The sequence below is a fragment of the Triticum aestivum genome, chromosome 5B (assembly GCF_018294505.1).
Source record: "Triticum aestivum cultivar Chinese Spring chromosome 5B, IWGSC CS RefSeq v2.1, whole genome shotgun sequence".
Lineage (NCBI taxonomy): Eukaryota > Viridiplantae > Streptophyta > Magnoliopsida > Poales > Poaceae > Triticum > Triticum aestivum.
The window spans coordinates 610,992,910-611,003,165 of NC_057807.1; positions in this window are offsets into that span (position 1 = coordinate 610,992,910).

The following is a 10,256-nucleotide window of genomic DNA, read 5'->3' on the forward strand; positions in this document are numbered from 1 at the left end:
CCCTATCCACCGTGGAGCACAGCGTAGCTAGTTCCTCTGCCGCTAGGGCTTCGGACAATGCCTCTAGGGCCAGTGCGGCTGTCTTATTTTCAGCGCGGAGTGCTGTATCTGGATCACTTGCAAGAGTGATTATCCCATTGGGTCCGGGCATTTTGAGCTTCATGTACCCGTAGTGGGGTAAAGCTTGGAAGATTGTGAATGCCTCTCGCCCTAACAAAGCGTGATATCCGCTGCCGAATGGGGCCACTTGGAACGTGACCTCCTCGGACCTGTAATTGTACGGTGAGCCGAACACTACGTCTAGTGTGATTTTTCCTGTGCAGCGTACTTCTCGACTAGGGATTATCCCTCTGAAGGTTGTGCTGCTTCGCTCGATGCGGCTCTAGTCAATATCCATTTTTTGAAGGGTTTCCTCGTAGATGAGGTTTAATCCGCTGCCGCCATCCATGAGTACCTTGGTAAGGCGAAAGCCGTCCACTATCGGACTGAGGACCAATGCGGCTGGTGCTCTAGCTGTTCGGAATTTAGGTTCGTCGCTGGCGTTGAAGGTGATAGCCGTGTCACTCCATGGATTTGCTGTTGCTACTTGGTACACTTCGGCGAGGCCGCGGATTATTCGTTTTCGCATGTTATTTGATGTGAAAGTCTCGAAGACTGTTAATACCATATCGGTACTGCTGGGCTGTTTGCCCGGGGCTAGAAAGCCTTCGCCACTTTTGGCCACCTGCCGTAGTATCCAACATGCTCGAAGGCTGTGTGTTGGAGTGGCGCCCTCCGTACTGTGGATTTTGCAGGGTCCGTTGAGCCAGCCCTCCAGTACGGTTCCATGCCCTTTAGGGGGTCTTTGCTTTTTGGTTTTTAACCCAGGTGCTTGAGTATGGCGCACCCTTTTACTTCGGACTAGGGTTGTGGTCAAGCCCGGACTGTCCCAAAACCTAGTTTCGGTGTTCCCGGCACTCTCTACCGCACAGTATTTTTGTACGATAGTCGCTAGGTCGATGAAGCGTGTAACTTCGCGACGACTTATGGCGTTCATGATTCCCTTGTCCGTGCAATTGTTGCAGAAAATTGAAATCGCGCTTTCTTCGCAGCAGTCCTTTATCTTGTTCATAACCAGGAGGAATCTGGCCCAGTAATGATGTACTGTTTCATCGGGCTCTTGCCGTATTCAAGATAGATCGCTTATGTTTGGGTGGGCGGGTGGAATCAAGTTCGGAACCCCGCCTGATCTGTGGCTCAAAGGCCAAGAAGTTTCCGGATTTGGAAGCTTGACTTGCTGGATGCTTTCCAACGAATCTAGTCCGATGCCTGACTCTAAGTTCAGTATTTGATTAGCGTCCGTCCCTTCGCGGGAATCCGGCTTGGAGGGATCGGGAATCCGGACATAGTTGGTTTTCAACGTAGAAGAAGGGTTGCCGCATTGTTCCTCTACCACAACAACGTGGTGGGTGGCCTGAGGAGAGTTAATCTCTCTCAGATCGGGTTTAAGCCCAATCTGATCGTAGTCTGTAGCGACTCCCAGGGCGGCGATGCGATCCAAGAGCTCGTTTACAGAGGAGAGCTCAATCAGATCTAACTGCTTGGCGAATTCCGGGTTGATGTGAAGATCGCTTTTGATGACCTGAGAGGTCATCGTCAGAGCGATGGCCGAACAGACAGTCATAAGAAAACCACCTTGCCGGACAGTTTGGCCGGCGGCCAAAGCTCTCTTGACGACGGTGCCGTCTTTAAACACCGGAGAAGGCATCCTTCCTGATCGCGACGGCACAGAGGAACTCTCAATGAAAGCACCAATGTCGGTGTCAAAACCGGCGGATCTCGGGTAGGGGGTCCCGAACTGTGCGTCTAGGCGGATGGTGAGAGGAGACGAGGGACACGATGTTTTTACCCAGGTTCGGGCACTCTTGATGGAGGTAAAACCCTATGTCCTGCTTGATTAATATTGATGATGTGGGTTACAAGAGTAGATCTACTAGGAGATCAAGGAGGCTAAACCCTAGAAGCTAGCCTATGGTATGATTGTTGTTCGTCCTATGGACTAAAGCCATCCGGTTTATATAGACACCGGAGAGGGCTAGGGTTACACAGAGTCGGTTACAATGGTAGGAGATCTACATACCCGTATCGCCAAGCTTGCCTTCCACGCCAAGGAAAGTCCCATCCAGACACGAGACGAAGTCTTCAATCTTGTATCTTCATAGTCTTGGAGTTCGGCCGATGATGGTAGTTCGGCTATCCGGACACCCCCTAGTCCGGGACTCCCTCGGTGAGGAACCCGGCCTCGGGTCCCGTCGTCGACCCTGATCTCCTTTGGTGGCGTTCGCGTGGGCCACATTTGGCGCAGAGGCAGCCAACCCCGCCGGAGGTGGTGCGTCGCCGTGTTAGGGAGGAAGACGAGCACGTCCATTGCTACATGGCTGCTATGGACGACGTCAGGTTCTCCACTACTTGGCTGGTTCTTTGGGTAGATGACCGGAGATATGATCATGTGATGGTTCCTTCTCTTTGGGTGTCCACCGTCCGCGCCCCAGGAACCGCGAGTGGCGCCCTAGATTCATCTGTAGTACTCGATCTTTATTAGGTACCTAGCTAGTGATGTATTCGATATATAATATTCGAGACGATGTATTCAAGATTATATATATTATTCGAGACGATGATGTATTCAAGATTATATATTATGTTCGAGATGATGATTCAGTTTTTCCTTATTGATTGCATCCATGCATTGTAATTTGAATACTAAATTGTTTTATATTTCTTCTGTATTAGTTAAGTAAAAGCTATGGCGGACAATACCGGCAGAGACAGAGAAGAGGAATTGTTCGACATCATATGCAGCCCTGGTAGGCTAGATGATCTGAATGAAGCAGATGACGGCTCCCAATCTCTGAACAATACTAGAGAGGGTGATGAAAAGATATTCGATCTCGACGACCGAGCTGTGGAAGTCATGAACTATGATTCTGATTATGATGACACAAACAATGTTTATGATGACACAGAGAATGCCGATCTTCAAATAACAAAGACTATCGGCGAGGTATATTTATATAAGCAGGCATCTGGTCATCATCACATGTTTTCTATTATTTGAAGATATATTAATGAATCGATCTTCCTTCTTTCAGCCCTCCGGATTGAGCAAATCTGCTTCCACAGACAGCAGGACAAAGCGAGGCCCAGGCAAAAAGTTGAAGGACGGTGTAAAGTACAACATCGACTCCGTCAAACCTAGTGGCGAACCCCGATCGCCTAAGAACATTGCAAACAAGTGGACTCATCAGTGCGGAGTTCCTGTGAAGGACATACTCCCGCTCACCATTCAAGAATGGAAAGAGCCAAAAACTAAACGTCCAGGAGTTACTTGGGTCAACGACAGAGCAAAAGTAACCCTTTGGGATTCTCTGATGGAACATTTCACCCTACCAGATTATTTCACTAAAGCAGATGTGGACAAAGTGAAGGGCGCTGCTCTTAAGAAGATGACAATTGCATTCAACACCCACAAGAAAACTGTATGGGCCAACTACCTCGCTGCAGAAAGGAAGACTCCAGAATTCAAGGGAACACTGCAGAAGCAAAGAGAACTCTGGGACGATTTCGTGAAATTGAAGGATTCAGAAATATCTAAGGAACGGTCGATAAAAAACAAGGCCCACAAAAAAGACGCAGTTCCATAGGCTGAGTCCAGGTGGCTACGCGGTGGGAATGCCTAAGTGGGATAAGTCTGAGCAAGAGATGGAGGATGCAGGGGTCACTCCGATTACTAGGAGCTGCCCCCCAGGTGCAGAACTTGGTTCTATGCGCATGGGGGGGCCTGGATTACCCGAAGGCAGGCCTGGATTCGAAGAAGGCAAGTCTAAAAGGAGCCGAACAAAAGATACTTGACGCAATAGAAGAAGCTCGAGCGGGGGTGTTCATACCCCACAGAGAGAACGACGAGCTTACGCGCGCCCTGGGAAATCCTGAACACCTGGGGAGAACACGAGGCATGGGCGTTATTCCCTGGTATGAGGGCTTTTTGGACTGGAACGACGACTATAGGTCCCGTGCAAGAAAGAAGATGGAGGAGGAGAAGAAGAGGAAGCTGGAGGAGGAGCAGAGGAAGCAGGACGCAGAACGCCTTCAAGGCCTAGAAGCAAGCCCCGCGGACTTGGCACTCAAATTCCAGCAGCAGCAGCAGCAGCAGATCGACTCACTTAGCCAGGAAAGGGGGTCTCAGCAGCGGTAGTAGCAAGCGGATGATCGTCCATCATTGGATAGCACCGTCCCATCCATGCCGAGAAGCAGCGTTGGTTCTGCCCCGGGCGACACACAGTTGCTGGATACATACCCTGTGGATGACACCATAGAGAACACTAACTGTGAGCTACACTCCAAAATGAAGAACATATCCATGAAGGTGGCGGACGATGTTGCTTTCACAATTACCCCCGAAGCAACCTTCCATTGCATCCCGATTCCAGAGGGCTATGCTCGTGTCATGGTTGATGAAGTGGTGGATCCATATTCGATGCTAGCACTTGACATTGCTGGAGGTGACGACGAGCGCACACTGGGAGAGGCCGTACATCGTATCATCCTATGGAGAAAGGATTGCATCATCTTTCCAAGTCCACCGACACCGCATTGTCTGCCAACTCCTCCTCGAAGTCCGCCACCTAGTCAGCAGACTCCCGCTCCTCCAAGTACATGAACGTGTGAGCCGACTCCTCCGTAAAGTCCGCACCGAGTCAGCAGACTCCCGCTCCTCCAAGTCCACGAACGCGTGAGCCGACTCCTCCTCAAAGTCCGCCACCTCCTCCAAGTCCCCGAACGCATGAGCAGACTCCTCCTCCTTCATGTCCGGCACAACGTCAGGCCACTCCTCCTGCTTCAAGTTTGGCATAGCGTCAGCCACGTCAGCCGTCTCCGCCGTCTCAGCAATCGCAGGAGAGACACGCCGCAGCTATGGTGCGTAGCGGTACGAGTCGAGGTAGTAAAGGAAGTACATGCGGAGACAAGCGATATAAATATGGTCCAAGCCTTGCTCCTCTTCCTCAGAGGCCTTACGACATGACCGAGGAGCAAAACACAGCCATAGTGCAGGCCCAAGTGGACGCCCATTTTGGACCGAAACCGGCACCGCCGCCAAAGGAGAAAGTGCCTGAGAAAACGATTGACCACTTCATTCGTATGGCTAGAGCACCAGCTCTCAAGCCTGTTGACTCGGACTATGAGCGTCAAATCAGGAAGCTACATCGAGCATGGCTACAGAAGGAAGCAAGCTCCAGCTCGAGCCAACAAGCAGCTGGCAAAAAATGCGGGAAAACCGTTCCCCAGCTGGGAGAACAGGCGGCGCAAGCGACCCCCCCCCTAGCTTGTTGTGCCAACAACACATGAGAGGAGTACGCGCGCCCAATATTATTGTGGGCAAACCGTTAGCGTTCCCCAGCTGGGCGATGTGGTAATAACGGAGGAGCATATAATGCAGGCTGTAATGCTCAAGATCTCTGTTGGACAACTCCTCGAAATCGAGCCCATGTCTCCGCTTAGAGAATTGGAAATAAAACGGAAATATGTCCGGGGCCAACCTTTGGTCCATCCAGACAAGGTCAAGAACCCCCCAATGAGAATGTATGAATTGCATCAATGGTACATGAACATTACCAAGATTTCCAATCGAGAGTCCCTCATGGTGAATGTCAAGCGTGAGCATTACTACCATGAGAAAGCTCTGGCCGTTGAGTATTCAGAACTATTTCAGTTATACAATCAAGATGCACTTGACAAGTCTATCATCAGTTTCTATTGTCTGTAAGTGATTTCTTTCTGTAATTTAAGTCTCATGCTAGCTATGTAGTGATAATTTTGATCAAACATTACATGTAATTATCCTCACTATATTCTTTTCTGTGGTATTATATGCAGGATGAAGATGTATGAAATGAAAAAATCTTGACGCTATGGCATTGGGTTCATTGACCCAAATACCATTAATGAGTACATATGGAATCTTCCAGTTTATCAAGCAGGTGTAGAGGAAAGCATGCTAGAGTTCTTGAAGCGCCTCAATACCAATGAAGATATATACTACTTCCTTACAACTTCATGTGAGTCACATTGTCTTGTAATACAAATTCTGTTTTTGCTTACTAGCTAGTTAGATGTTAATAATTAAGTGTATACGGTTTACGGTAGTTGATTAATTTTATGCACATGCCCGCTTAATTAAGACATGCAAATGTGTGCGCATGCAGTTGGCACTGGATATTGTTAGACATTAAAGTTGAGGAAGGAAGAGTTGAATTACTGGACTCACTACTTAAAGAAGATAAAGACTACACCATCGTGAAGCGGATAGTCAATAGGTAATTTCAATCATCATTAACTATATCTCGGCCTATTATTAGTTCGTCATTTCCTGATATGAACTATTTAATAACCCCTTTATTAATTTTCTTTGCCGGCGGGCAGGGCATGGGCAAAGTTCATCAAGGTGACTCCAGGCAAATGGGCAAAAAAGTTGTTTTGGCATCGACCAAAAGTAAGTAATTAAGTAGTACTAGGTAGCTACCATCTCTTTAATTCTTGTTTCAATATCATTAATTAATTATCATGCTTGATTAATCATTATCTAATTCAATTCCATTCTCGTAAAGGCCCTGAAGCAGGCGCCGGGGAATGATCTGTGTGCATTCTATGTTTGCGAGAACATTCGCATGATGGCGTCCGAAAGGAGCAGATCTGATAGACAGGAATGGGTACGTTTGTCAGAACACTATTCACACATTATCGATATCTAGTCACATAACTAATACACATGCATATTGATCTCCTTCTTAACAGTTTAGAGAGGTGCGGGATAAGCTCCTACCAGCGGTCCGCATACTATCACTTCAAGAGGAAATAGCCAGATTTTTGCTCAACCAGGTCATAGATCCCAAAGGAGAATACTATTACCCACTACCGCCCCCATGAACCACTTGTCATCGTGCTCTGGAGGCACCAAGGCAACATGTAGGAGAAATTGTATATGTATATACATGTGTATGTATGAATAATTAATGGTGTTGGTTGTGAGACATTCGATGATATATATTTATATATATATATATATATATGCGGTTCTACATAGGAGAAAATCTATTTATATATATGTATAACGTGTACAATTTGTAGTATCGTGAAATACCAGCAAACAAAAAAATTCAATGGAAAATAAAGCCAACCCCCCCCCCCCAAACATTTAGTACCGGTTGGTGTTACCAACCGGTACTAATATCCTACGCGCACATGGGCCTGGCTCGTGCCACGTGGTGACACTTTAACGCCGGTTCGTGGCAAACCGGTACTAAAGGGGGGGGACCTTTAGTCCCCACTCTTTAGTGCCGGTTGCCGAACCGACACTAAAGGCCGTCACGAACCGGCACTAAAGGCCGGTTCTGCACTAGTGGTTAGTGATTACTGCTTTGTTTATCAAGTTGTTAAGCTTGATTAAGTGATTAGTCTTTGTTTAACTTGTTTTATCCAGTGAGTGGATGGTTGTCATTGTTTATTATGGTCAGTGCTTAATTACTTGTTTAATAGTGGTCATTGTTTATTCGTTTGTTGTGTGATATGTCTGTTGCACATATTAGACCCCCTAAACCTGTTTGCTTATGGAGTATGGCACTTAACAGTGGTCTTCAGCCTACTCACTCAGATGATTCTTTATTGTTTTATTGTTAATTTTACAGGAAGGAATAAACTGTGGAGTAGTTCAATGGATTGATTTTGAATGGCCAGACTCAATGGAGAAGGCATTGGCCAAGTTATGGGATATGTATGAGGAGAGTAAGTCAGGTAGGACCAATGACAATCTGGAGAGTTCCTTTGTAATTCACAACCTGGCAGAAGAGAAGAAGAAACTATAGGAGAATTATGATAGTTTGTATGCTGATGTCAATGCTCTCTTGGATGCCCAGCAACAGAGGGGTCTGGAGTTGAGCAATCAAAAGGAGCAAAAGCAATGTCTTAATGTGAAGATTGCAAAGCTAGAAACTGTAGTGGGCAACTTAAAGGCAGAGTTGGCAAAGAAAGAGGAGGAGAAGAAGAAAGTACAGGAGGACTATGACAGTTTGTATGCTGATGTGAATGCTCTCTTGGATGCCCAGCAGAAGGGTGTGGAGTTAAATAATCAGAAGGAGCATAAGGAATATGTTGATTTGAAGATTGCTGAGCTAGAAACTGTAGTGGGCAACTTGAAGGCAGAGCTGTCAAAGAAAGAGGAGGAGAAGAAGAAGCTGCTGCAAAACTATGAGACTCTAGTGAACCTGACAGGTGCTCAAGCCAATGTGATTAGGAACTTGAAGTTCAATCATTTGAAGGAGAAGGAAAGGCTGACAAAAGAGAGGCTTAAATTGCAGCATCACATTTTTGAGCTTCAAAAGTCTGAGGAGAAGATAAAGCAGAAGCTTCAGGGGGTGAAGGCCATCTTAGATGAGTAGGGGTATCTTCTAGTATGATAATCATCTATCCGTATGTAGATGATAGTCTTCTATGCAAAACTTTAGTATGAACTTGGTCCTCAACTACTTTAACTATGTATTTTGTGATCCATGGTGTTGGATTCAACAGTGTTGTAATGTAGATGATTATCATCTATTTAGTACTTTAGTTTGAATTTGTGAACCCAGTAATTTAAGTATGTATGTTGTGATCCATTGTGTTGGATCCAACCTTGATGAACCTTAATGAATGTGAGTCAAATTTGATGTTATATGCTTTATGTGCTTAGTACAATTTTGTTTTATATGGTTTAGATGATTATCATCTATTCAGTATTTGAGTATGAATCTATCAACCAAGTAATTTAACTTTCTATTTTGTTATCAATGGGGTTGGATCCAATTTGACCACCATTTCATCGATTCATCAACAAAATGGGCCTAGGAGTATCTTCACCCTCGTGTCATCGATTCATCGACAAAATGGGCCTAGGGGTACCTTGACCCTCATATCATCGATTCATCGACAAAATGGGCCTAGGGGTATCTTCACCCTCATTTCATCGATTCATCAACAAAATGGGCCTAGGGGTACCTTGACCCTCATGTCATCGATTCATCGACAAAATGGCCCTAGGGGTACCTCGACCCTCATTTCATCGATTCATCGACATAATGGCCTTAGGGTTACCTTGACCCTCATTTCATCGATTCATCGACAGAATGGCCCTAAGGGTACCTTGACCACCATTTTATCGATTCATCGACAGAATGGACCTAGGGGTACCTTGACCACCATTTCATCGATTCATCGACAAAATGGCCCTAGGGGTACCTTGACCACCATTTCATCGATTCATCGACAAAATGGCCCTAGGGGTACCTTGACCACCATTTCATCGATTCATCGACAGAATGGCCCTAGGGGTACCTTGACCACCATTTCATCGATTCATTGACAGAATGGCCCTAGGGGTACCTTGACCAACAAGTGTATAATTGTCAAAACACCAAGACCATCATCAACAAATGTATAACTATCAAAACACCAATACCATCATCAACAAGTGTATAATTATCAAAACACCAAGACCATCATCAACAAGTGTATAATTTTCCTAAAAGCAAGACCATCATATGGATCAAATTGAACATGGTAGCAGACAGACCATCATATTGATCATAAAATTGAACATGATAAGAGCAACAACAACATCATAGTGCATAATTCTCATAAAAGCAAGACCATCAATAGTAGTTATTACAGTACCATAACATCAAACCAGCATAAGTTATTCCCAAAATAGATCATAGCAACTAGCAGTTTTGCCTGATCACATCATCAACAATTTTTCCAAAGCACATTAGTTCCCTGAAGCATAAAAGTAATCCTTCAACCTTGATGGTTTCTTCCTCTGTCTTGGTGCCAAGAAGGATGTCCTTGCTGGAGCTGCTGAGCTGCTTGCCCTCCTAGCTGGAGCTGCTGAGCTACTTGGCCTGCTTGCTGGAGCTGTTGAGCTGCTTGGCCTGCTTGCTGGAGCTGCTGAGCTGCTTGCCCTCCTAGCTGGAGCTGGTGAGCTGCTTGGCCTGCTTGCTAGAGCTGCTGACCTGCTTGCCCTGCTTGCTGGAGCTGCTGTGCTGCTTGCCACTGGTGGTACCCTGTTTGCTGGAGCTGCAACAGATGAAGGTGCAGTAGTAAATGTGGTACCCTCCTCTGTCCTGTTTGACTGCATTTGAAAATGGCAGCCAGTTAATACATTCAAGTGGTACAAAACAGAAATAGAT